The sequence below is a fragment of the Salvelinus sp. IW2-2015 genome, linkage group LG32, assembly GCF_002910315.2.
Source record: "Salvelinus sp. IW2-2015 linkage group LG32, ASM291031v2, whole genome shotgun sequence".
NCBI lineage: Eukaryota > Metazoa > Chordata > Actinopteri > Salmoniformes > Salmonidae > Salvelinus > Salvelinus sp. IW2-2015.
Window position 1 is genome coordinate 17654252 of NC_036871.1, and position 24176 is coordinate 17678427.

At 42.4% G+C, this 24176-nt stretch overlaps 1 pseudogene; it reads left to right on the forward strand.

Moving 5' to 3' along the window:
• The window catches only part of LOC111956983 (receptor-type tyrosine-protein phosphatase N2-like), a 142392-nt pseudogene extending 118520 nt beyond the window's left edge, over positions 1-23872 (forward strand).
• The last annotated feature ends 304 nt before the right edge of the window (positions 23873-24176 follow it).

Here is a 24176-nt window from a genome sequence, read left to right on the forward strand (position 1 = left end):
GTGTCCCAAATGGCACCCTATTCCCTATGGGCCCTGGTCACAAAAGTAGTGCACCATAAAGGGAACAGGGTGCCATTTGGGACATACCCCGGGTAGAATGGAACACGACCATTATCCCAGATCACTGGCCTCTGAAATGAACTCCATGTAGCAGTAAGATGGTCTGCTTTTAATGAACAACATAATGAATTTCCCTTCTTTAATATGTTTTAGTACATGTAGTTCTTTTTCCCTATGTAGCCTACTTGGGTATAGGTTTATATGGCGTTTGAATTGAGCACTCTGTGTCTATAGTGGAATTTCTTCCTAGCAATGTACTATGTAAAATGAAGTAGGCTAAATGAATCCTAAAGTATGCTTTAGATACGTGTTTGGCAGTGATTAAATGCTTGCCAGGTTGTAGGTACTCGACAAGTCATTGGCTACTCGTCAAATGTCCTACTGTTTGTAATGATGTCATAGGAAAATACAGCAGGAAAACTACTGTGTCAGGTGAAGCTAACAGTGGTTGGGTTAATACATTCTAAATATATGTTATTTTATTCAATATATTCCTTAATAATCTACATTTTGGGGAGTTGATGTGTTCCGTGCACTATTGGACACATATGATGGAACAAAAACACTTGATGATCAGATGTTTTATCTGCAACAATATGAATACTTTAATATGTCCAACCAAAACATGTACAATTGTAGATCACTGGCTTATTGTCTCTAATGCATCAGGAAAATGTGTGAAGTCTGAAAACATAACGTCACCATTATATCATGTGTAATCCTCTCTCTCCCTCTTTCTCCCCCCCCACCCTCTCTCTCTCTCACTCATCCCTTCCTCTCCCTCCCTCCCTCTCTTTCTCCATCTCTCTCTCTCTCTTTCCCTCCCTCTCTCCTACAGAGAAGCCAGATCAGCCAGATTCCCACCAGGTACAGCACGGCCGAGTCCACCAAGTTCYTGATCTTGACGGTGGTGTCTATCCTGTGTATCGTGGCTGTGCTGCTGGCCTCCATCGTGGTCTACTGCCTCCGACACCACTCTCACCACAAGCTCAAGGAGAAGCTCACCAACCTGGGAACAGACACAGGCAGCAATGCTACGTCCACCTATCAAGTAGGAGAACATATATCAGATGTTAGTCAGTCTAGAAACGGTACCCTATCCCTATGGACCTGGTCAAAAGTAGTGCGCTATATAGGAAATAGGGGTTCATTTGGGACRCACACCAAAAAAATACAGATAACAATCCAAGTGTATGTTAGATTGTTTTGAGTGTTGTGTACACTTCACAGGAGGCTGGTGAGGGGAGGACGGCTCATATTAATGGCTGGAACGGAGCAAATGGAATGGCATCAAACACATGGTATTTGATACCATTGCAACTATTCTGCTCCAGCCATTACCACGAGACCATCCTCCCCAATTAAGGTGCCACCAACCTCCTGTGTTACACTTGTTTATCTACTTGTGGTTTGTAGTGTAATTTATGTATGTATTTGACWTTTTCATTTTTCATTTGTAGAGTAGTGTGCATTTCTTCCATTCCGTTTTGAGTGTTTGGGAATTTGGAAAAACAGGTTTGCGGGTGGCATTGTCTGTCTGTGCTGGTAGTCATTTCAATTCCCCTCTCTAACAGGTGTAATTATCCTACGGCCTGAAAGTCCAGGTGTGAAATTCAATTTATAGAATCCAATATTAAGTGCCTTTTTAAGCAAMGAATTAGATAGAAATTTCTGCCACTGACCATTCTCCCTGATCTTTTAAAATGAGAGTGGTCCTGTGAACATTCATTTTAGAATGAGCAGGGCCACAGCCCTTCTCTTTGGTACTWACGTTTTACAGCACTTTAGGTGCTGTCCTCGTCATTCTAATATGTATAAATAATACTAGCTTAGGGTATTCAACTTTAATGTTTCATTCTACTTTCAAATATATTTTATTTGACTGTGACATATTTGGATGTATTTCATAYCKACCAACAAGGTGKCTGGATAGTTTWATTAGTCTTAAATATTTTYCATAATCCACTTACTGCTGGGCTCCTGCACATTTCCGCTTAATTGATGTTTACTGGACCTTTACAGACTTTGATTACGAGTCAGTAGCTTTTCCTAAGGCATTTACCACCTTGGCCATGCAACTAAAACCAATGCAAATATTGTGTATTTTGATATTAAGTAATTTCACTAACATACTACACCTGAAATTACAATACAATGCTTTGTTATTATCCCTTTGTTGCTATGTTATACTCTCATAGAAGCTGTGTAGCATCCATCCTAAGGATATATAGAAGGATTCCCTTGACTGAACTGAATGTACGCGTGTGTGTGTGTGTGTGTGCGCTGGCCCAGCACAAGGGAGCAGGGGACTCTTTAAAGCTACATGCAATTATACCAGAAGGGTAGCAGCGGGCAGTTTGATGACCGTACTACACACACACATCACTGAGTCACACTTACATTCTCACAACCTCACTGCATGCTAATGACCCAGCCCTGGGTGCGTCTGTCTGCGCCTCTGAGGCCATGGTCACACACACAACATACCCCCACAGTGTACTACCAGCTTATACAGTATATATCACAGAAATCTCTATGCCTTAGGTCTCAGCGTCTCTAAGTTGTCAGCCATATTGTCCTGTGATATGAAAATATGATGTTCAACTGGTTGACACTGAAAGAGAAAAGCTTGATTGACAGGCTGCCTGCTGTCCCTATATTGTGGATGATGCCTGTCTGTCAGCCAGTCTCCAGTCCCCTGGATTTCCAAGAGAAACACGCGAACTGCCTGCCACACTGCTGAACAGTCTACTGAGGTTTATGTTATCCCTCTCTGGCCTTCCGCATCTCTCTCTCTCAGTCTCTCTCTCTCTCTCTCTCTCTCTCTCTCTCTCCATCTCTCTTCTCTTCTCTCTCTCTCTCTCTCTCCTCTCTCTCCTCTCTCTCTTCCTCTTCTCTCTCTCTCTCTCTCCTCTCCTCCCCCCCCCCCCCACCACACCATATTGAGTTTGTTCGTTTTAGCACATGGGCAAAGCCTAATAAATAACATAAATACAAACTAATATTTAATGTAAATACAACCCATTGTTTAATCTTGTTCCAAGTAGATTTTTCACTTTTGAATTCCCAAATTTCTAATGCAATGAAACCAATTCCCTGTAAATCAAGAAATTAAGTTGGTTAAAAATCATGATATAATGACTCCAAGCACATTCTGTACATAACACTTTTAGRTATATTGGCCCCAATATTGGAAATCTAACAGGCTATTTTGTATCCACTGTCACAATAAGCCAYGCCTCCAAATATTTTAATAGGCTGCCACCGCTACATTTCCCACACCGCTATAGACGACGGTTTGCCTGACAACATCACAAAAATGATGTGCACGCATTGCAGAGGCAGAAGGCCGTGTGTTTTTATGATTCTGAACAGTCAGATAGCTGCCATGTGGGGAATCGTAGGTTTGTTTCAGTTAGTTGTATATTGTTCTTGATACCATGTCTTGTTTTGAGGTGACTTATGTCACAGCTATGCTAATATATAAAATTCCCAAGCTAGCTAATCAACAACTGTATTGATGTATTGTGCATTTTTTTAAATGTTTTCAATAAACATTTGGTGACTAAATATAGTTTACAACCTTGTCTGTTTTGCCGCCAAAGTTGCACACGCATCRGTTTTGTTGCTAAACAACCCACCCGTGAAAGCAATTAAGAAGCTTTTATTCAATAGAAAAAAATCACATTGATCGGTCAAATTAGTTATTTTATTTCAGACAAGTTGAATAGCATAGGTTGGTCGAACCAAAGCGTAATTTTGGATCATGCCATTCATGCCTTTACAGTGTAGTACACTACATAGGGAATGGGGTTCCATTTGAGATGCTACCATGGACTGGTGTTGGAGGCTCGCTAGTCTCTCAGTGACAGTCAACATAAATGGTACCATAGATCTGTCATGCTACAAAGGGATGCGTGAGATCACGAGCAGCTTTAGTTCCGGGGCTTGGGATTTTCAGCACTGGTTATTTGGAAGAATCACGATTTCGCAGGTGTTAGCATCTTTCGAATTTCAGAYGGGGAGGGGACATTTGGCCCAAAGACTTGCCTGTAACTTGCAAAGAGAGAGGGTGGAGCACTTTGTTCCGGTTCYGATCCTCGTTCTAKCTCTTCTCTTAACACGTATGGACCCAGAACTTAATCGAGCTTCTGACCAATTACACAAGACTGGGTTTACCGAGATCAGAAGCTCGCCTACACTGGCCACTCTTCACAGACACTCYCACTGCCCAGGATGGTATATGGTTGCTTCACAAATGGTACCCTATTCCCTATTTAGTGACTCATAGGGCTCTTGTGTCTTTCTGTCTGTGTATTTGAAATCAAATGATAGAAGATAATGATATTATTTTATGTCAGGCCAGACTTTATTTTGTGAGATAGCTTGTGTGTTCTGTATCATCTGAACCAAACGCATTGGAATACATTTCCATCATCTAATCGATTTTTACAAGGTTAACTTTAACAAAAAATCYGTGTTGAATTCCAGATTTTCGTGTGAGAAATATTAGATAACACATTCATAGCTTGTTTTCAAACATCAGTTGAAGGAATGAATAATGTAACATCTGACAACTGTTCCAACGTCTGTCTCAGGCTCACACATCGGAGAACAGATTCATCTATCAATCCAGGGTTTTTGTTTTCAGAATTTCTCCATATCCTGCAATATAACATGGAGCTCAACCATATACAGTATAACAGACTGACACCAGGGGAGCATCCCAAATGGCACCCTATTCCCTACATAGGGCACTACTTTTGACCAGACTCTGACCTACATAGTGCACTACTTTTGACAAGGCTCTGAAAAMAAAAACGTAATACACYATATAGGGAATATGGTGCTATTTGGGACACAGCGCTGTTCATTTCTCCTTGGCCTGGGCAGTGCCATACTAAAGCTATAAATAGGTCTTATTTCATTTAAACCCGACCTTGGTGGAACGTTTTTCTTTTTCCTCCTCGTCTGTTTCATTTGGGGTTTTAGCAGGCAGCTAATTGAAAATCTCAGGGGAGGCCATTTTCATATGGGGCCTTTTTAATTAGGACTGATGGTGGTAACCACCAAGTCCACCCTGTAGAGTTGTTGGAATTTGAATGTTAGAGCCTGCGGTAATGGTGCGGCTGTCTGGCTGTCTGGAATGGGGCTGTAGCAGAGGGATGGGAGAGAGGCCTTTCCTGGTGGCTGCTGGGAAAGACAGACAGACAGACAGACAGACAGACAGACAGACAGACAGACAGACAGACAGACAGACAGACAGACAGACAGACAGACAGACAGACAGACAGACAGAGATTTTGAAGAATTGAGTGGTTATAAGCTACTCGACTAATAGCATGTTAATAGATTGGAAATATGACGGGATGGATTCCTGTATTTTTCTATAATGTGATTCCTGTATTTTTTTGGTATATTTTTCTATCGTGATATTTTATGTACTTAAACTGAAGCAGAGTGGCAGCACACCATGTACTCTTTCCAGTGAATGGTACTGAGGGAATGGGTGCTGGTAAAACAAAGACCGACCTAATTGCCATGGTTATGGTTTAGACGACAGCCAATAGATCAAGGTCAGAGGGAGAATGAGGAGTAGTGAGATAATGAAGGGATGGTGAAATGACTTGTGTTGTCACTCACAGCAAGTGTTAATCATGATTATCTCTCTCCTAATGACTGGAGCATGTGTAGCCAGACGTCCTCTGACATTCGCTAGGCTACATCCCCAGCTGCATTAGATCGCTGCTCCCCAACAGATATCCTCATTCAGCCGTGACTGAGAAAAATGATAATTTGAACTCATGGAGTAAATGTTATAACTGTTTCAGTATTACTTAAATATTTCTCGAATAATATTTCAGTATTACTGAAATAGCAGGTTGAACCCATGTTGGAATACAAAAATACTCAAATTTTTCTACAGAAGGCCTTTTGTAAAGTAAGCCTTTGGTATTTCGTTGACGCTGATAGTAWGCAAACTGTAAATGTTAACGTGCGCATTATCAAACATTACAATACAGCAGTCAAATCCCCATTGGTTGTGAATGTGCACACACCAAGGTAGTGTATAACAGTGACATAACTTTAGTGACGGCTGCCGTTTCCTTGGAGATGGTCAGTAACAGTAGAACCTCATTCAAGAAGCAGCCTTTGGAATGTCTACATTTGAAACAGCCTAATAATAATCAATGTAATGTATACCATCAGAAACCAAAAGAAAATCCATTGTTTTGTAATGGCAGGTCTTAAGAAACATTAGCATATGAAAAACCTCTATTTCAAAAGAACAGAAGAGCATATTCGTTAGTTAACTTTGTAACTGTGCTTGTGTCCTTCCTAGGAACTGTGTCGTCAGCGGATGTCAGTCAAGCAGCCGGCGGAGCGTCCAGAGCCGATGCCCCAGTTCAGTGTGACGCCCCAGTTCAGCGACGGGGGGCCCATCGTCAGCCCCGCGGCACAAAGCTCCACCTCCTCCTGGTCTGGGGAACCAGTCCACTCTAACATGGACATCTCCACTGGTCACATGATCCTGGTAAACATCCGTACCACTACTGACTCACCCTATCACTGTCTGCCTGCTGGTGTCTCTCTCTCTCTCTACCTCTCTCCATCTGTCTTTCTTTTTCCCTCTCTCTCTCTCTCTCTCTCTCTCCTCTCTCTCTCTCTCTCTCTCTCTCTCTCTCTCTCTCTCTCTCTCTCTCTCTCTCTCTCTCTCTCTCTCTCACATTACACCCACATTTCTATGAGCATGCTTCTTCCACGTCTTCTCTTCCCACATATTCAAATTCATTGATTGTGAATAACTCTGTCTACCATTGTAATTGCAGTGTATATCTGTTCTTCACATAGCTCTATCCACATGCATTACACGCTCCTCACAATATGTGATAGAAGGCCCTGGGATGTGTTCAATAGGCATGAAGCTCTTAATTGCCCCTGAGATTACACCAGGAATATATGAGACACACAGACACGCACGCACGCGCACACACACACACCGGTCGGCCCTCTGAATGGAGCAGCAGTGTAAGGTGAGAGACAGCTCTGTGAGCTTCAGTCCCTTGGACAGCTCCCTGGCACAGATAGTAATGTGCTGCTACTCAACTGAGCCCATTTCTACAGATTGGCCAAATTGTTTGTCCCTTCCTCCTACGTACGGCAGTTGAATTATGAGAATGAAGTAAGCCACGAGGCCGTCATTGGAGAGAGACTGTTCACTGTTCATGAGACTGCGGCTGGCTATGGTTGGTTGTGATATATTGGAGCCAGGCCAGGGAAGTGAAAGGAAATGACCCATGAGGCGTGAGCCACGCTTCCCGCCCTCCCACCCCGGCTGTGCCCCACCCCTTCATCATTCTAAATACCCTGCTTCATCACAATCTGCATGAGATTGGGGGAGGTCCAGGGGCACGCTCCTACTCATCTTCTCTTCTTCTGCCATGAATCTCCTCTTCTCCTCTCTTCTCTCCTACCCCCTCTCTCATCTCTCTCGTCTCATCGCTCTCATCTCTCTCATCTCATCTCTCTCCTCTCATCTTTCTCTCCCCTCATCTCTCTCCCCTCAATCTCTCTCCCCTCATCTCTTCTCTTCTCATCTCTCCTCTTCTCATCTCTTCTCTCCTCTTCTCTTCTCTTCTTCGTCTTTCTCCCCTCATCTCTCTCTCCTCTTCTCTTCTCATCTCTCTTCTTCTCATTTCATCTCATCTCTCTCTTCCTCTTTCTCTCTCTTCTCATCTCTCTCTCATCTTCAATTAAATTAAATTTGCTTTATTGGCATGACGTAACAATGTACGTATTGCCAAAGCTTACTTTGGATATTTACAATATGAAAATAATAAGAATCAAAATTGTCAAAAATTAACAATAACCAAGGGTCAAATAACTATACATTAAACAATAACAATAAGCATACAGTAGAGACATGTGCAGGTTGATTGGTCTGTCAGACACTGTCCCTCATCTTATGGCAGGCAGCAATGTAGTGCGCTGCCAACCCACAGCTCTCTGCGTCCTCCCCAACAGGACTGGTAGCCTATCTCATCAGAGAGGTCTTTGAAACCTTGAATAAGGATTTCAAATTTGGGGAAATGACACTCTCTAATTGTTTTTATATTTTTAAATTTTGTCAGGAAATGCAGCTCTGTCTCAGGTTCTGCTGTTGTGCAGTGGTTGCACAAGCCTTTCCTCTACAGGAGAGCGGTTTTCCTGTGTCTACCCTTCTCAATGGCAAGGCTGTGCTCACTGAGCCTGTACTTTCAAGGTTTTTCTAAGGTTTAGATCAGTAACCATGGTCTAATAGTTAGCCATGGTGTACTGTCCATTTAGGGCCAGATAGCACTGCATTTTGCTTTGTGCTTGTGTTTCCCAATAAAGCAATGTAGTTGTTTTTTTGATTGTGTTGTAATTTGTTTATTCTGATTGATTGGATGTTCTGGTCCTGATGCTTCAGTGTGTTAGTAGAACAGTTTGTGAACTCAGCCCCAGGACCAGCACTTGACATTGCAGGGTTGGTAATGATATGAGAGAGGGGTCACCGTATTTGAGATGTTTCCCAAACTTAATTGCTCATTTTGAGATTTATTTTATTACTCTTCTCTCTCTCTTCTCATCTTACTCTCCTCATCTATCTTATCTCTCTCCTCCTCTCTCTCTCCTCTTCTCTCTCCACTCTTCTCCTCAACTTTCCTCTTTCATCTCTCCCCTCTCTCTTCTATCCTCTTTCATCTCCCCTCTCTCTCTCTCCTCTCTTCTATCCTCTTTCATCTCCCCCTCTCTCTTTCTCCTCTCTTTCTATCCTCTTTCACTCTCTTCCCCTCTCTCTCTCCTCTCTTCTATCCCTCTTTCATCTCTCTCATCTCTTCCATCCTCCTTCATCTCTCTCCTCTCTTCTCTCCTCTCTTCTATCCTCTTTCATCTCTCTCCTCTCTCTCCTCTCTTCTTTCCTCTTTCCAACTCTCCCCTCTCTCTCTCATCTCTTCCATCCTCCTTCATCTCTCTCCTCTCTTTTCTCCTCTCTTCTATCCTATTCATCTCTCCCCTCTCTCTCTCCTCTCTTCGTCCTAATTGTCTCCCACCCTCAACAACAACAACTGTTACTGTGATCCATCTGCCAGTAAAATAATGCCAACTTTTTGATTGAGTGGTGTTGATGTTTCCCTCTTCTGTTCTTTTCCTATGTTCTGGGCTCTTTCTGAAAAGTGACTGTTAATCTAGCCACAGTGAATGTTCTGAGTAGTTTCCTCTGTCATATTATATGACCAGTCAGACCTGAACAACCATCTGAGGAGGGCTCATATTAAGTTATCACAGACAGTGCAGAGAGGCAAACATGTCGTCAGTACCAGCAGTCCAAGCTTCACACTTACGCTACAGTACGTTGTAGAGTGATTCAAATTCTGAGGTTCAGAAAAAAACCTGATTGCTTACTAGGTTTATTCACCTCAAAGTAATTGCCTGTAATGCTTCAAATCCCACTCTATCATGATACCCGACTGATTTGTATTAGAGAATTGCCTTGCACCATCTTATCTATGTTAATGTATTACTTTGTCCCATGGTACTTGTTCAGAATCTGACTTCATACAGAGACTTGGCTGTGTCTTAAGCAGATGAACATACTCTATATATAAAGCACATTATCTTGTCTTTTGTTGCTGGCCCAGTAATTGTTCTAGATTATACTGCGTGGAGTCTATAGAGATTAGGGATTTGCGAAGCTGCCGAGTGGGAAGTTATTTMGAAGATAGCTGAGTATGTTACGTGAGGGTGTGTGGGTGTGGTGTAATTTGGAGTGTTGATTTACACCACCATTTTGCAGGCACAACGTGCCAAATATGAAGAAATATGCTGTTTAATSACTTTAATACAGGACAGGGAGCGTTCATGCTGGAAAGCACCATGTGTTCAGGAGTAAAATGTCTTAATCTTCCAYGATACCCGCTATTCCATGGTTGWGTCCCAAATGGCATCCCATTCCCTTTGTCATGCACTCCTTTTGATGGGCCCCTGTTCGAAAGTAGTGAATAGGAAATAGGGTGCTGTTTGGGACGCATCCCATACGAGCTTAAACCAGTACGAAGAAAAGTGGCCTTATTATAATGGWGTTGTTAGCGTCATGTGATGCTGCAGCTTCCTCACCGTAGTTTGTGATGCTGCAGTTGTACACAGTTGTTCCCGTCCCTTTCCTGGCACCTCTGTGKCTGCGTCCCAAACGGCACCCTATTCCCTACRTAGTGCACTCCTTTTGATGGCCATACGGTGCCACTTGTGACACATCCAGTCGGTGTAAAACCAAGCAGCTCCTATGTGCACGTGTCCTCTCACCCAGGTGCTCTAGTCTAGTTCATTACGAGGCTCTAGCCCTGCCACGACGTCATCGACGGCCCTGAGCTGAGCGCTAGCTCCTCATCGAGCGTTATTTCATTCTGATTTTATTGAGCACCTTTTGGCAGCTGTAAACCCAGCAGTAAGGGGATTAGCCAGTGTTTGCCTGACACATGGTGATCTCAGCACCTCCTGATTGGATTGCAATAATCCCTTTACACAGTACAAAACCCCATTACTCTGGCATTAACGCAGAGGAGAGTGTGGCTGTCTGATGCCCTGGGAGGGCTGGTGGAGTGGTATGGATGGAGGGGTAGAGGTGGAGGGGGTGAGGTTATCCGGGTAGGGTAACAGTGCAGGATGAAGGTGCTATTCGATAAGGGGGTAAATCAAGGAAGGGTCATGGATTCATGGCCTGCTAAAATATTGAGCCTGTTTCCCAGACTGTGTTCGGTGTGTCAGCACATAGTGTAATATGTATTGATATGATATGGAGGCCGGGACATATTGGGATAGCGTGGGCAGGGATTAAAGTAGCATTGTTAAATGGTGTGTGTGTGTGTGTGTGTGTGTGTGTGTGTGTGTGTGTGTGTGTGTGTGTGTGTGTGTGTGTGTGTGTGTGTGTGTGTTGTGTTTGTCGTGTGTGGTGGTTGTGTTGTGGTGAACCTAGTGCTGATCATCCCTGTACGCTGCGTTAGGAGCTTCGCTTTTTCAATCACAGTGAGGAGGATCCAGTCAAGGTGAGTCCCAAATGGCACCCTATTCCTAACACATAAGGTGCGCTATTTGGGACGCAGAATATCTGTCCAGGACAGATTCTATTTCAACAAATACCCCATATATCCTGTTAGGAGAAAGTCCATTAAGCCTCTCTAAGTACTCACCATGAATCTAGATGATGTTCTCCCCATTGTAATCTTATGTTATTAATAGAATGACTTTAGGGCTGTCTCAAATGGCACCCTATTCCTTATATAGTGCACTACTTTTGTCTTGACCAGATCACTATGGGTAGTATGGTAGTAGTGTACTACGTAGGGAATAGTGTGCCATTTGGGGCGTAGCCTTTTATTTTGTGTTAAAGAGATATTTCTGGTGAGTGTTAGATACTTGTTTGTGTATGGACCCTGGATCATCAGTGATGTCCAACAACCATCTCAGCCCAACTGTCCTCTTCCAACAGAGAGGAACAATAGCTTGTCTACCCTGATGGCCCCAGTGCTGAAACATTCTATGTTTCACATTTAGCTTTGACAATCTCATTAGCTGCAGTTAATCAAAGTCAGTGCTCCTGACTTAATTATGAATAGAGTAGGAGAGGTAATGGTCTTGGTTGAATGGCTTGTCATTTAGAGGAAACTATTCCTGTTCTTGACTAGGACTAGGACCACGTAGAGACCATAAATAAATGGGAGGAGGTTGGGTTATGAGCTCACTTCTCCTCTAATAAAGACACACACATATAGGAATCAAATGCCACAAAACATTTGCATTACTAGTATTAATATAATGKCTACAATAAAATGCTCCTGCTGAATTAAGAATACTCTATTTCAAGTCTCCTTATTGTGTCTACATCTTGCTTTTCATTACTTCTTCTTGGCCTGGTTGTTATTGACTAAGCCAAAATGAATTTAAAATAAATCTTCTCTTCCCTCCCTAGTCTTACATTGTGGAGGAATACACACCAACTGATAAACAACATGGGTACAACTATAGTTATTTCATCCGTATTGAATCCATATATTTTCTGTCCTCCCTAGTTTTACATGGAGGACCACCTGAAAAACCAAAATCGTYTGGAGAAGGAGTGGGAGGCTCTGTGTGCGTACCAGGCTGAGCCCAACGCCTCGACTACAGGCCTGGGGGCCGGGAACACAAAGAAGAACCGCTTCAATGCTGTGGTGGCCTGTGAGTTATTTTTCTCTTCTTTTAAAAGAGTGGGGCGGTCCCACTCCTTCCATGTTCTTCCATGTTTATTGGATAGAGAGGAAAGGTAGAACAGTGTGTGCTGAAGCAGTGAATGGGATTTGAACCCATGCTCACAGCGGTATAGAGAGCAGTTCTCCTGCTCTCCAGACCTAAGACAGCTTTACCTTCATCTTGCACTTTGATTTGTCCCTGCATTATAGGTGACTGACCTCTGAGTTAAAATACTGTCTTAAAAKGCTGTTAGATATCATGTTACTGTCAATTGCACCCATCTGAGACTACTTTATATGATATATGGAGCAGGTTTCTTTTAGGTTTCAGTGATGAGGTTATGTTTGAGGATGTTTTGATTATTTCAGTATTCCTGYACTTGAAACACACTGCAGGCAGGCCGGGTGGGGGGCTGCAATAATTCCTCCATTCATATTTCAGATGATCACTCAAGAATAACCTTGAAGGTTGAAAACAGCCAAGGCAATTCAGATTACATCAATGCCAGCCCAATTGTAAGTGTMTTTTCTGCTTTATACTGAGGGTGTGGCGTGCTGTACTGACAGCCCAACAGGGATTTAGAATGAACAAAAGCAAAGCAGTGTTTTACAATATAATATTTGATGCAACGGTTGCTTAGCTTTACTAAGATGCTTTGTATTGCTTATACACGCTGCGTTTCATGCATTGTATATTCATTATTTTTTCAATAAAAAATCTAATAAGGTGTGAATATTCACATGGGGAATGTTTGGGAAAGGGTACTATGAATGGTTCACCCTATTCATYATTGAAAGCACAGTTGATGTGTAAAGAACTGAGGTATTACTATTATTCACCTTGAATGACGCTGATGTTGGTGTATGTGTTGTTGTTTACTGTTTGGCACGACTATTTTTGGGGGGTTTTGATGTTGCATATGCACACTAAGTGTACTAAACATTAGGAACACCTTCCTGAGTTGCCCCCCCCCCCCTTTTGCCCTCAGAACAGCCTAATTTTGTCAGGGCATGTGTTCCACAGGCATGCTGGCCCACACTAAATGTACAGTATATTCAGGTTTAGTTGATTACACATCGGCAGCTAAAAGCTGAATTGCAGTACCCAGCATAAACAAGCAAATACATACAGTAAGAAGTAAATCAGGATGAGGAGTGAAACATTTATTTCCATCAGGCTTATTTAACTTTTCCTGTTGGAAAACATCCAGAGTATAGGCCTAAATACAGTATTTTACACCTGCTTAAGTATCAAAAAATGATGTTTTGAGCAAAATAGTGTTCTGTAACTCAACTGTGAATGTCCAATGACCAAACATTTGTAAGAGAATGAGGGAAATAAGAACCATGTGAATTCAGTAACTGAGCATACCCATTTGAAAACGGTTGTAAAAAAACAACCTGGAGGCCGATCCAGAAGCATCCCATTAAAAGAAGCAGGAACACTATGCATTTCAAATCCAGGGTRTGCGTCCCAAATGGCACCTTATTCCCTTCATAGGGCACTTCTTTTGGCCAGGGCCCATAGGGATCTGGTCAAAAGTAGTGCACTATGTAAGGAATCGGGTTCCATTTGGGAGGCATCCCAGGCTTCGTCACACCAAGGTGCCAGGATGTGACTCACAACTRAACAGAAGAACCTTTTCCAAACACCGACCGACTGACAAGCATGATGGGTACAACCAGTTATACAGAAATACCTCTGCTTCTGGCAATTTGATTTCCTCACTCGCCCACACGCACAACATTGTTGTTGGCGCTCAGGAGAATGTTTGTCTGCAAAGTAACACTGTGAATCTTAAAGCAAAACTTAAAACGATATTATTATAAGAATTGTGTAACTGCCTTGTGATGGGAGMATAAAGAGCTTGTTATTACTTCTCTCTGCTGTAGGATCTCTGGTTTCAAGCTAATTCATCCTGAACTATTATTGCATGGCTTTGTTTTGAAGATATTACAGTACAGTGCTCCTGTTGGTTTTAAGTTGAAGTGTATGTCGAGTTTCTAAGGATGCTCTAGCTAGTCTTATGGACTCTCGCTTTCAGATCCTAACTACTAGTCCCTCACAATACATGGGGAACAAAACATCTGAGTCTGCCTCTCTCAATCCCATTGAATACCTTTTGAAACACCTCTGAAATGAGGCCCAGAACCCCAGCGAATCACCTGATAAGCCTCGGTCCCCCATGGTGCGTTGGTGACAGACAGACAGAGACAGAGCAGTGCTCGGCAATAACCGCCACCGACAGCCACCGGCCAGAAGGGAAGAAAGGCTGATAATTACAGCAACACAGACCCTGGCTGAGCAGAACAAAACAGCCATGATTACGCCTGTCGCGTTGCTGCTTGCTCCTCATTAGGTCCCAATAAGGACTAATCTCTCTCTCTCTCTCTCTTTCTCTCTCACTCTCTTTCTCTCTCTCTCTCTTTCGCTCTGTATCTCTCTCTCTCTCTATATATATATATATCTGTGTATATATATATTTCTCTCTCTCTATATATATATAGATATAGATATATAGATATTTATATATATATATATATATATATATATATATTTATATATAGATATATAGATACATAGATACAGAAATAAATATTTATCTCTGTCTCTCTCCAAACTGGGTTCCTGGAAACCCATCAACAGCATCAGCCCCTCAGCCTACTGACGGCTGAATGGAGGAAACACACTCCAGAATGTCATTAGCACCAACTCTCAGTTGGGAGACAGCAGACACTTGGATGTGTGTGAGAGAGAGAGAGAGAAATTAGAGAGAGAAAAAGAGAGAACAACAGAGAGAGTGAGAGCGACAGAGAGGGAGCTAGAGAAAGAGAGAGAGAGAATGAGAGAGGGAGGAGAAAGAGAGAGAGAAATGAGAGAGGAGAAAGAGAGACGTACACTAAAAATGCGTACACTCAGTCTTCCTCCCCCTCCCTCCCTCTCTCCCTCACCTCTCTTTCTCCTCCCCTCCCTCTCTCTCTCTCTCTCCCTCACTCTCTTTCTCCTCCCTCTCTCAATCACTCTCTTTCTCCTCCCCCTCCCTCTCTCCCTCACTCTCTTTCTCCTCCCCCTCCCTCTCTCCTCCCTCTCCCTCTCTCCCTCACTCTCTTTCTCCTCCCTTCTCCTCTCTCCCGCACTCTCTTTCTCCCTCCCCCTCCCTCTCTCCCTCACCTCTCTTCTCCCCCCTCCATCTCGCTCTCTCACTCTCTTTCTCCTCCCCCCACCCTCTCTCCCGCACACTCTTTCTCCTCCCCCCACTCTCTTTCTCCTCCCCCTCACTCTCTTTCTCCTCCCCTCCCTCCCCTCTCTCCATCACTCTCTTTCTCTCTCCTTCCCCTCACTCTCTATCTTTCTCTCTGTGCTGAGTGTTCTGAGAGACTTTACACTGAGCCTCCGTATTGAGTCTATTTTAAAATGTTATATTTAACCTTTAYTTATCTTGGCAAGTCAGTTAAGAACAAATTCTTATTTACCAAGGACACAGTCAGTTTCTATGTTGCATCAGATACTCCCCAAGGGTATTGCGGACGTTAGTTCTTCTTAGCAATGAGTCTGGATCTGAGGACCTCCCCAACGATTTCTAGGATGGAAATACATTCTAGATCGTCTGATTGGTCCCAAGWGACGTTTTGAAAATTGGTCATTGGTTTTGATACTCTAATTGGTTAGAGATGTTCCAATCATGGATAACTTTGTTTTGTACAACACCCCTCATTTTGACGTCACCACAAACAACTTCAATGATGGCAGTCTCAAACTGAAGTATGTAGCGAATGACAGCAACGGAAGAATTCTGTTTGAGTCGTCAAGCAAGGATATTGCATAAAACAGTAGACGTTTGTTGTATTTCTTTATTACATTTTTTTTAAAGGCCAAAGCTAAAATGTTTGACTCCTTGTTAGCATTTGTCATCATTGACAATTATATAAAATGACTTAAAAGCACTTTACCATTTACAGCCCGTCTATTCTCCTCCATCCTTCAACAAATGCACTTTGCCGTGACAGTTTTTCCGCTTTAATTGAAATTCAAACATCTAGCTAGTTAWTACTGTTCTTTTCTTCCCCCAGTTAATAAATTAAAGTTAAAAGTGTAATCTTCTGTGCAAACCCGAGTTCATTTAAAACATTTTATTATTTCAGTTCATAAAGCAACAGAATACTATTAAAGACCATTTTGTGTGTTCAAGCCTTTGAATTATCTGTCTTCTCCCATAATTGCTTCCAGCTAAATTGGCCTATCCAATTATTACATTTTCCATACAATTTGCATGGTAATAGGTATGACTGTCACTTACCTATTCTCGCATTCGCCCCACGTTTCTGGCCCACGCTTCTTTTCAATTTTCTTCGCACTCCAAGTTTGCGAGAGTTCAGCAGCCTTGTTGATTTAAGCACCGTAGAAGAAGAAAAGACGTCATTTGGATTTTAGATTCATAGAAAGGAGTTCGTCCACAAACATTTGGTTAACCAGGGTGAATGGTTTTGCACCCTGCGTTAGCCCAATAGAGACCTTGAACGCTTCACTGGCCATCAAGACTATTTCTTTGGAAGGGCAGAGCAGGCAGCAATGCTCTGATTGTCCTTGTTCTACAGCCATTGTGGATGTTACTTTAAATCAGCCTTATGCTAAAATTGCTCTTACAGATTGTTAAATTGCCTTTTACAATGTGATAATGATTCTGTGAAGTTTTTATTGGACCCGATAGTGTTGTTTCATTATGATTTAGTTTTACGTTTTGATTTGATCTATTTTTCGATGAGACCCAGTCTAAGATTATTATTCTTTCTCAAAGCACCTACGAGGGTAAACTTTGTGGTCCTGTACTTTATCAATAATTAAGTAATAACCTTTCTCTTCATCTCTCTCTCTCTCTCTCTCTCTCTCTCTCTCTCTCTCTCTCTCTCACACTCTCTCTCTCTCTCTCTCTCTCTCTCTCTCTCTCTCTCTCTCTCTCTCTCTCTCTCTTCCCCCCCCCCAGATGGACCACGACCCACGGAACCAGCCTACATCGCTACTCAAGGCCCTCTCCCCTCACGGTGTCTGATTTCTGCAGGTACACTCCTCTCTCTCATAAAATCAATATTCTTCTTCCAGTCTTTAACAAGAAGGAACCGTGTTATTAGCAGTGTAATTCAAACTGGAGACAAGTGCTTTTCGTAGACGCCATAGCGCTCCATATATTACCGCTACACAATCTAGTTGCAAATGATAATCAAATATCAGTATCCATTATACATACAGATAGACCTGGTTGTGTCAGGCTAGGAGAGAAAGGGAGGTCGTCTTGAATTAGATTTGATTATTTCATGCAATCGATAAAGTGGTACATTATTATTCTACCTCTCTGATAATGCACTATGTAGGGAATAGGGCGCCATTTGGGATGCATCTTCTGTCACCAGTATGCTACTTGAATTGTGCTACTGAGTGGAGGGAATGCCTGGCCCAGCATGAGGACAACTGAAGTATGTGCCTCCCCCTGTCCCCCCCTCTCTGCCTAATCCCTGTTGAGAGGGGGGATGGAGGCTCTCTCTCTCTCTCTCCTCTCCTCACTAATCTTTTCCCTCTTGTCCATTCACTGGCCCTCTCCACACAGGATGCAGCTCTCTCTCTTCTTCACCTCTCTTAGCTCTCTCCCTCCCCCTCTCTCTCGCCTCTCTCTCTCTTTCTCCTCCCCGCTCTCTTCCCTCTCCGTCCTTCCACCCTCTCTCTCGCTCTCTCTCTTCTCCTTTCTCCTTCCCCGCTCTCTTCCACCCTCTCCCCTCTCTCTCGCTCTTTCTCTCTTCTTTTCTCCTTCCCCCGCTCTCTTCCCCTCTTCGTCCTTCCACCCTCCCCCTCGCTCTCTCTCCTTCCCCCACTCTCTTTCCCCTCTCCCCCCTCTGTCTCTCGCTTCCCTCTTTCTCTCTCGCTCTCTTTCTAACACCCTTTCTCTCCCCCGTCTCTTTCCCCCTCTCCCATAGTCATTAAGGCGACTCAGAGTTCAGAGAGCTTCCATATTCAGGCTTTAACTGAAGGGTATTTTTTTAAGTGTCCATTCCAGAAGAATGATGTTCTACAATCATCAAGGGCTGGTTTCCCGGACACAGATTAAGACTAGTCCTAGACTAAGAAGCACTTTCAATGGAGAATCAAGTAATAGCCTTGATGTAACTTCACATTTATTCAGGACCATTATAACTGTAGTTATTGGGAGGGTTGTTCAATGGGCTTAAAGCGGCAATCAGCAGTTGAAACAATAACAAAACRTWCTCCCAGCCCCTGTTGTGGTATAACAAATTGAGGGATGGGGCTGGAGAAATGTTAACAGTCTCAAATTCATCAACAGACCTATGGATGCAAGGACTGACCATCCATGACATCACAATGTAGTTTTAACCATGTTTTGAAGCTATATAGGGCTTGTTTACATTTACTTTGTTGACAAACATTGGAGTAAAACAGGCTTATATTTTGGGTTCTGATGGGGTACAACAGTTTAAATACAATCGTCAGGCATTTAGAAGTTATATTCTTCTAGAATCAATGGGTACACACAGTATACGTTATTCAGTTATAAGTTCTAAACTGGATGTAGCAACTGCTGATGGCCCCTTTAAGAGGATCTACTTTCATTAGTATCTTTATTATTAAATGTTGAGCCATAGGTGAAAGCATCCTGGTAATCTGATGACTGTAACAATAATGTTTTAWTAGCTCCATTAACCTGCCTGCTGTTTTTCTATCCTGCCAATGGCTCTCTGGAGCCTATCTAGTTTCTGGCCAACGGCAAATAAACTGGCTCTATGTCAGCGGGAAAAATACACCTACACAGACAGTCCTAGTTCTGGAACGACACAATAGGGAGAGGGACTGTCTCAATAACGATAATGTATTCATTTGTTAAGGGACAGATACAATTAAAACATTGACAGTCAGATGCACTGTACCGTCATGCTTTAGTGTGGGCTAATTTGTACCGTCAACCCCCCTAGATATGTAGCTGTTTTTTATTTTTTACCAAACTGTTTTAATATTGTTAAAGTTTTGACAAATGCAACCATTTCGAGGACTTTAATAAATTCACAGCGACAGCGAACAGTGTTTTTACCAATTGTCTTTTGGAAAGTAGATGATACTGTAATTTAGATGCAGACGACTCAATAAGATGAATGAACGGATTATAATGAACTATTTTAATCAAGCGTTTTATTCCAAAGAAATTGAGAACAATAAATATTCTTGTTTGTGTTGTTTTGTCTGTTTCCTGTGACACAAGTRAATGGGCTCCTACATAAAAGGGGGTTCAAAGTGTGTGTGAGAGCGTCTGAATGGAGTAGCGTGAGTGAGAGGCGGGTGTGTAGGCATGTCACGAGGCAATTATCTGGCGTTGCGTGTGACAAAATGGCGGTTCTCTGTCTTTTGTGTGCAGATGGTGTGGGAGAACGGCTGTGTGGTCATTGTCATGCTGACGCCCCTCACTGAGAGCGGAGTCAAACAGTGCTACCACTACTGGCCTGACGAGGGGTCTAACCTTTACCACATCTATGAGGTACGAGGCCGGGCTATCCAATGTCGGCTGTTTGATCAAATAGACMATTTTTACATTATTCTAGTTGTGTGTGTTGTCTGTTCTCAATTGAAATATGGTTATAGTCGTTTTGATTTTTWAAATGCATGCGCTTGTGTAGCAGAGTAATTCAGCAGAATTTATTTTGTAAATGGACTCACTTTTAATTGTATTAATCTGTTTAATATAATTTAATACAGTAATACGAACTTTCTATAAGGTGCACTACATGTTTAAAATCTAGTGCACTTATAATGGCATGCATAAGTGTGTTTTCAGAGATAACTCTGACCATAGAATTCGACCATGTGAACTCATTCTACTTCTCTGATATCACTTCCTCTTTTTGTAGGTTAACCTGGTGTCGGAGCACATCTGGTGTGATGACTTCCTGGTTCGTAGTTTCTACCTGAAGAACATGCAGACCAACGAGACGCGCACCGTCACGCAGTTCCACTTCCTCACCTGGCTCAACCAGAACGTCCCTGAGTCCAGCAGGACACTCCTGGACTTCCGCAGGTAGGASTTCCTAGAGTCAGGGCTATCCTCACCACTATCAAAAATTGCAAAAATCCGGAGAACTTTCCCAAAATGCCCAGATTTTCCAGAAAGCCTGAAGGAATCTGGGGAAAGTTTCCAGGAGATTTTGGGGAAAGATACCAGATTTTTGCAACCATATTATTGTCAGATTAATATGGTATCAATAAGGTATTTTGTGGTATTAAACTTCTGGTTCCCTTTTAATATTCTCTCTTATTTTCCTCCCACTTTACGTGCCAGTCCCGTATAGTACTATCACTACTATGACTCAGTAATCTCTTTATTGCTAGCCCTGCCGCTCTCTAAGGTCCACCGAGGAAACTTTCACATAACAGAACAGGTCTGAGTAGTGTGATGTTATATAGCCTGGTGTTATTGTATTTGTGGTCCACACTCATGAGGTGAGATCTTCTGGGGAAAGACAAGGGCCAGGATATGTGGTCAAAGAAAATATACTGCCATCGAACCACCAACTGTGGTGAGTGTAGAAATATTGTCTTTTATCACGGGTGAAGGAATGGTGAGGGAAAATAATGAGTTATCGCTCAATTTCTTATCGCATGCTATTGCAGTAACACTTGAATCTGAATATTGGTTTGTGGTTTCGACATAATTTATCACACTTGAGGGTTCGAGAACATAAACTGCTAGCTAATTCCTCTCTCTGTATGCCGGCATGTATTTAATTAACATGATTTACTTCTGATTGAGCAGCACACTCTTTTTTCAGTTTCTTAGCTACCTACCTGTTTTGGTTTGGTTATTCCTTCTGTTATTTTGCCAGCTAATTAGCGGTTGCCAGTGTCATTTTTGTGATGTTGCAGCTAGTAATATGAGCCCAGTTGCATAGTCACAAAAGTGATCATTGGAAACTGTGACTCTGCAACCAGGGGCCTTGCGGAACCCCCCTCCCTCTCCTCTCTCTCCTCAGCCTCTCCTCTCTCTAACGACCTCTCACCTTTTGCTTGCTCATGATTTGCTTGACTTCCTCTGACTGATACTCTCTATAAGCTTAACTTCTCTAAGGATCGCCTCCCTCCTTTGAATTCCCCCACTACTCCCCCAACCAACCCCCCATTGGTGATCTGCTGTTGTCCTATGGTAACTTGGTTCATGGTGGGATCTGTGGGATCGGGACTTCTGAATTGTGAAARAAATTGGTTTGTTGCGTAACATTTTCTGTCAATTTACTTTTGATCGATGAAGGAATACTATTAATTTAAATCCAATTTATTAAAGMGATTATCATTGGGGATTATAGCGAGAGCATGAAACAAATCCTCGGCTTAAGTAGTCAGTTTCCTGCCCCATGTAAATGTATAAGTACTGTAGTATACATGCAGATGGAAGTTGAATTCTTATTTAGTTCTATACGTTTCAGTAAGATCATTAGCCTACTTAGTGTACTTTTAAGGGAGTAAGTGCCCCCCTAAACCCCACCACCGATACCCCTTCAACATTGTAGTTCTTGCGCTCCATGATCAAAAGATCTGGTCCAGCATAATTCACCCCCACAACAACAGCTAGTTAACAATGTGAGGGCTGCTGTACGGTGCTGCTGGCAGGAGTGTGTCTCCTTCTTTCGCGACTGTGTAATGTCTTTAATTGTACAAGGTTAATGCACGGCAGTCACAGGGGCTGAGTCTCAAATGGCACCCTATGCCCTATATAGTGCACTACTTTTGATCAGAGCCCTGGTCAAAATTAGTGCACTAAATAGGGAATAGGGTGCCATTTGGGATGTAGACAGGCATTTTACCCAGCAGCCATCACACCTCATTACCGCAATCCAATATATCACCACTGCAATGGCATATCTTCATTAAGTCAGTCTATTAATTATGATTGTGAAATGTGGATTTATTATTTAAATGTTTTTGATTGACARGGGATGTATCTTTCCTCCATAGTATCATTATAATATTTTACCTTGATGTAGACTTGTTCTTGATATACAGAAATGCATTTCTATCGGGTCATTATTCATTAGAAAAGTTTTGCCCAGTTAAAACCAAGCCTAAATGAGAATAACATTGGTTCAATCCCTGGGTGTACTCTTCTATGTTATATTTAATTGAATTTTGATGTTGGGATTTAATGTTTATAATGCTTTATGTCTGTCTGTTCTGTTGCAGAAAGGTTAACAAGTGCTACCGGGGAAGGTCTTGTCCTATAATAGTCCACTGCAGGCAAGTATAAACAGTATTGTACCTCAGTAGAGGTAAATGATGGAACACATTATACCGTGTGTCTGTACTGGGCCTGACATCTATGAGTATTGCTCCGTCTCTCTGAGTCATACGGCTTGAATAGATGTGCAAAGATCTAAATCACTGTGTTTTCCTTTTATACTGTGTATATACACWCCTATCCACAGTTCCCAAATATATATCAAACCTGAAATAAACAGTTGGAATATAGTTTAGAGTTTACAGCTTGTGTTTTCAGTTTTCAAATAATCATTAGCACAAGCAACACAATTTGAATAGCTAGAGCCTTTTACMATACATAGATGCACCTTGCAGACAGATCACAGGGCTCTCTCCTTCTCTCACTCTGCTCAGCTCTGACAGACCAGCCAGGCGAGGCAGACATCTTAAGACGTGTTTTTTGTGGTCCGAGGCTGTTTGTCCCCAGCGTTATCTTTGATCAGTCCGTAATGACCTGTGCTAGACGTTGCTAGGTGTAGGTACATACTGCAGACCTCAGATCATAGACATAGATAGCAGCATCCCCCTTGAGTTCCTGTCTGTGTCCCAAATGGCAACCTAGTCCCTATATAGTGGCCCTACCGGGCCCTGGTCAAAGGTAGTGCACTATAAAGGGAATAGGGTGCCATTTGGGATGCACTTCCTGTATACTGCAGTGGGATTGTGTTCAATTATCACTGCCCAGTGTGTTCAGGTACACAACAGACTGTGTGTGTACTGTGTGAGTATGTACACACACCACTYGTGTATTTTTTAGGGGTTTTGGTTTTATTTTCACAGAGCCAATACCAGTTGAAGTAGAGGATTTAGARATGGAAAGACATAAGTGAAATGCATAGTGTAAATATTATATCTCTATTCAACAGACAACATCGATCTCTATACTGAGTGTTTTAGTTTTTCACCAGCAACATGAAGAAAAGGAATGTATTCTCCCTTGCATAATATTTCAGCTTTGCCACTTTTGAGGACGGTTCATTTTTTCTTGTTATTATATTTAATCTCCAAAACAACCGTTTTATTCCAAAATGATCATGCTTTGATGTTGTTCAGCCCCTTCATAAAACATGCAGAGTATTAAGCTGTCCTCTAAGCTGTCACCTGTTATAAGTGCATGGAAGCAGGGCACGCTTTTTGGAAGTGAAACAATATCAAACAAATTATATCAGCATTCAAAATGAACAACTTGTTTTCATTTTTAGGGCTATAAGAACAATTGTGTTGACTAAAACAATAACACATAGCTAATGACGCTCGTCTCTCTCTCTCCGCAGATAGCACGGATGCACACACACACACACACACACACCCCACAACACACACACACACACACACACACACACAACACACACACACACAACACACACACCACACACAACACACACACCACACACACACACACACCAACACACACACACAAACACACACAAACACACACACACCAGAGGCGAATAGGTCAAAAAAAAGAGGGGGGAACCTGTGTGTGTGTGTGTGTCATGCTGAAGCAATTGGTTTAAGGTGCTTTTCATTTGAATAGAATAGCACATTCCAACATAATCGCATGCGAG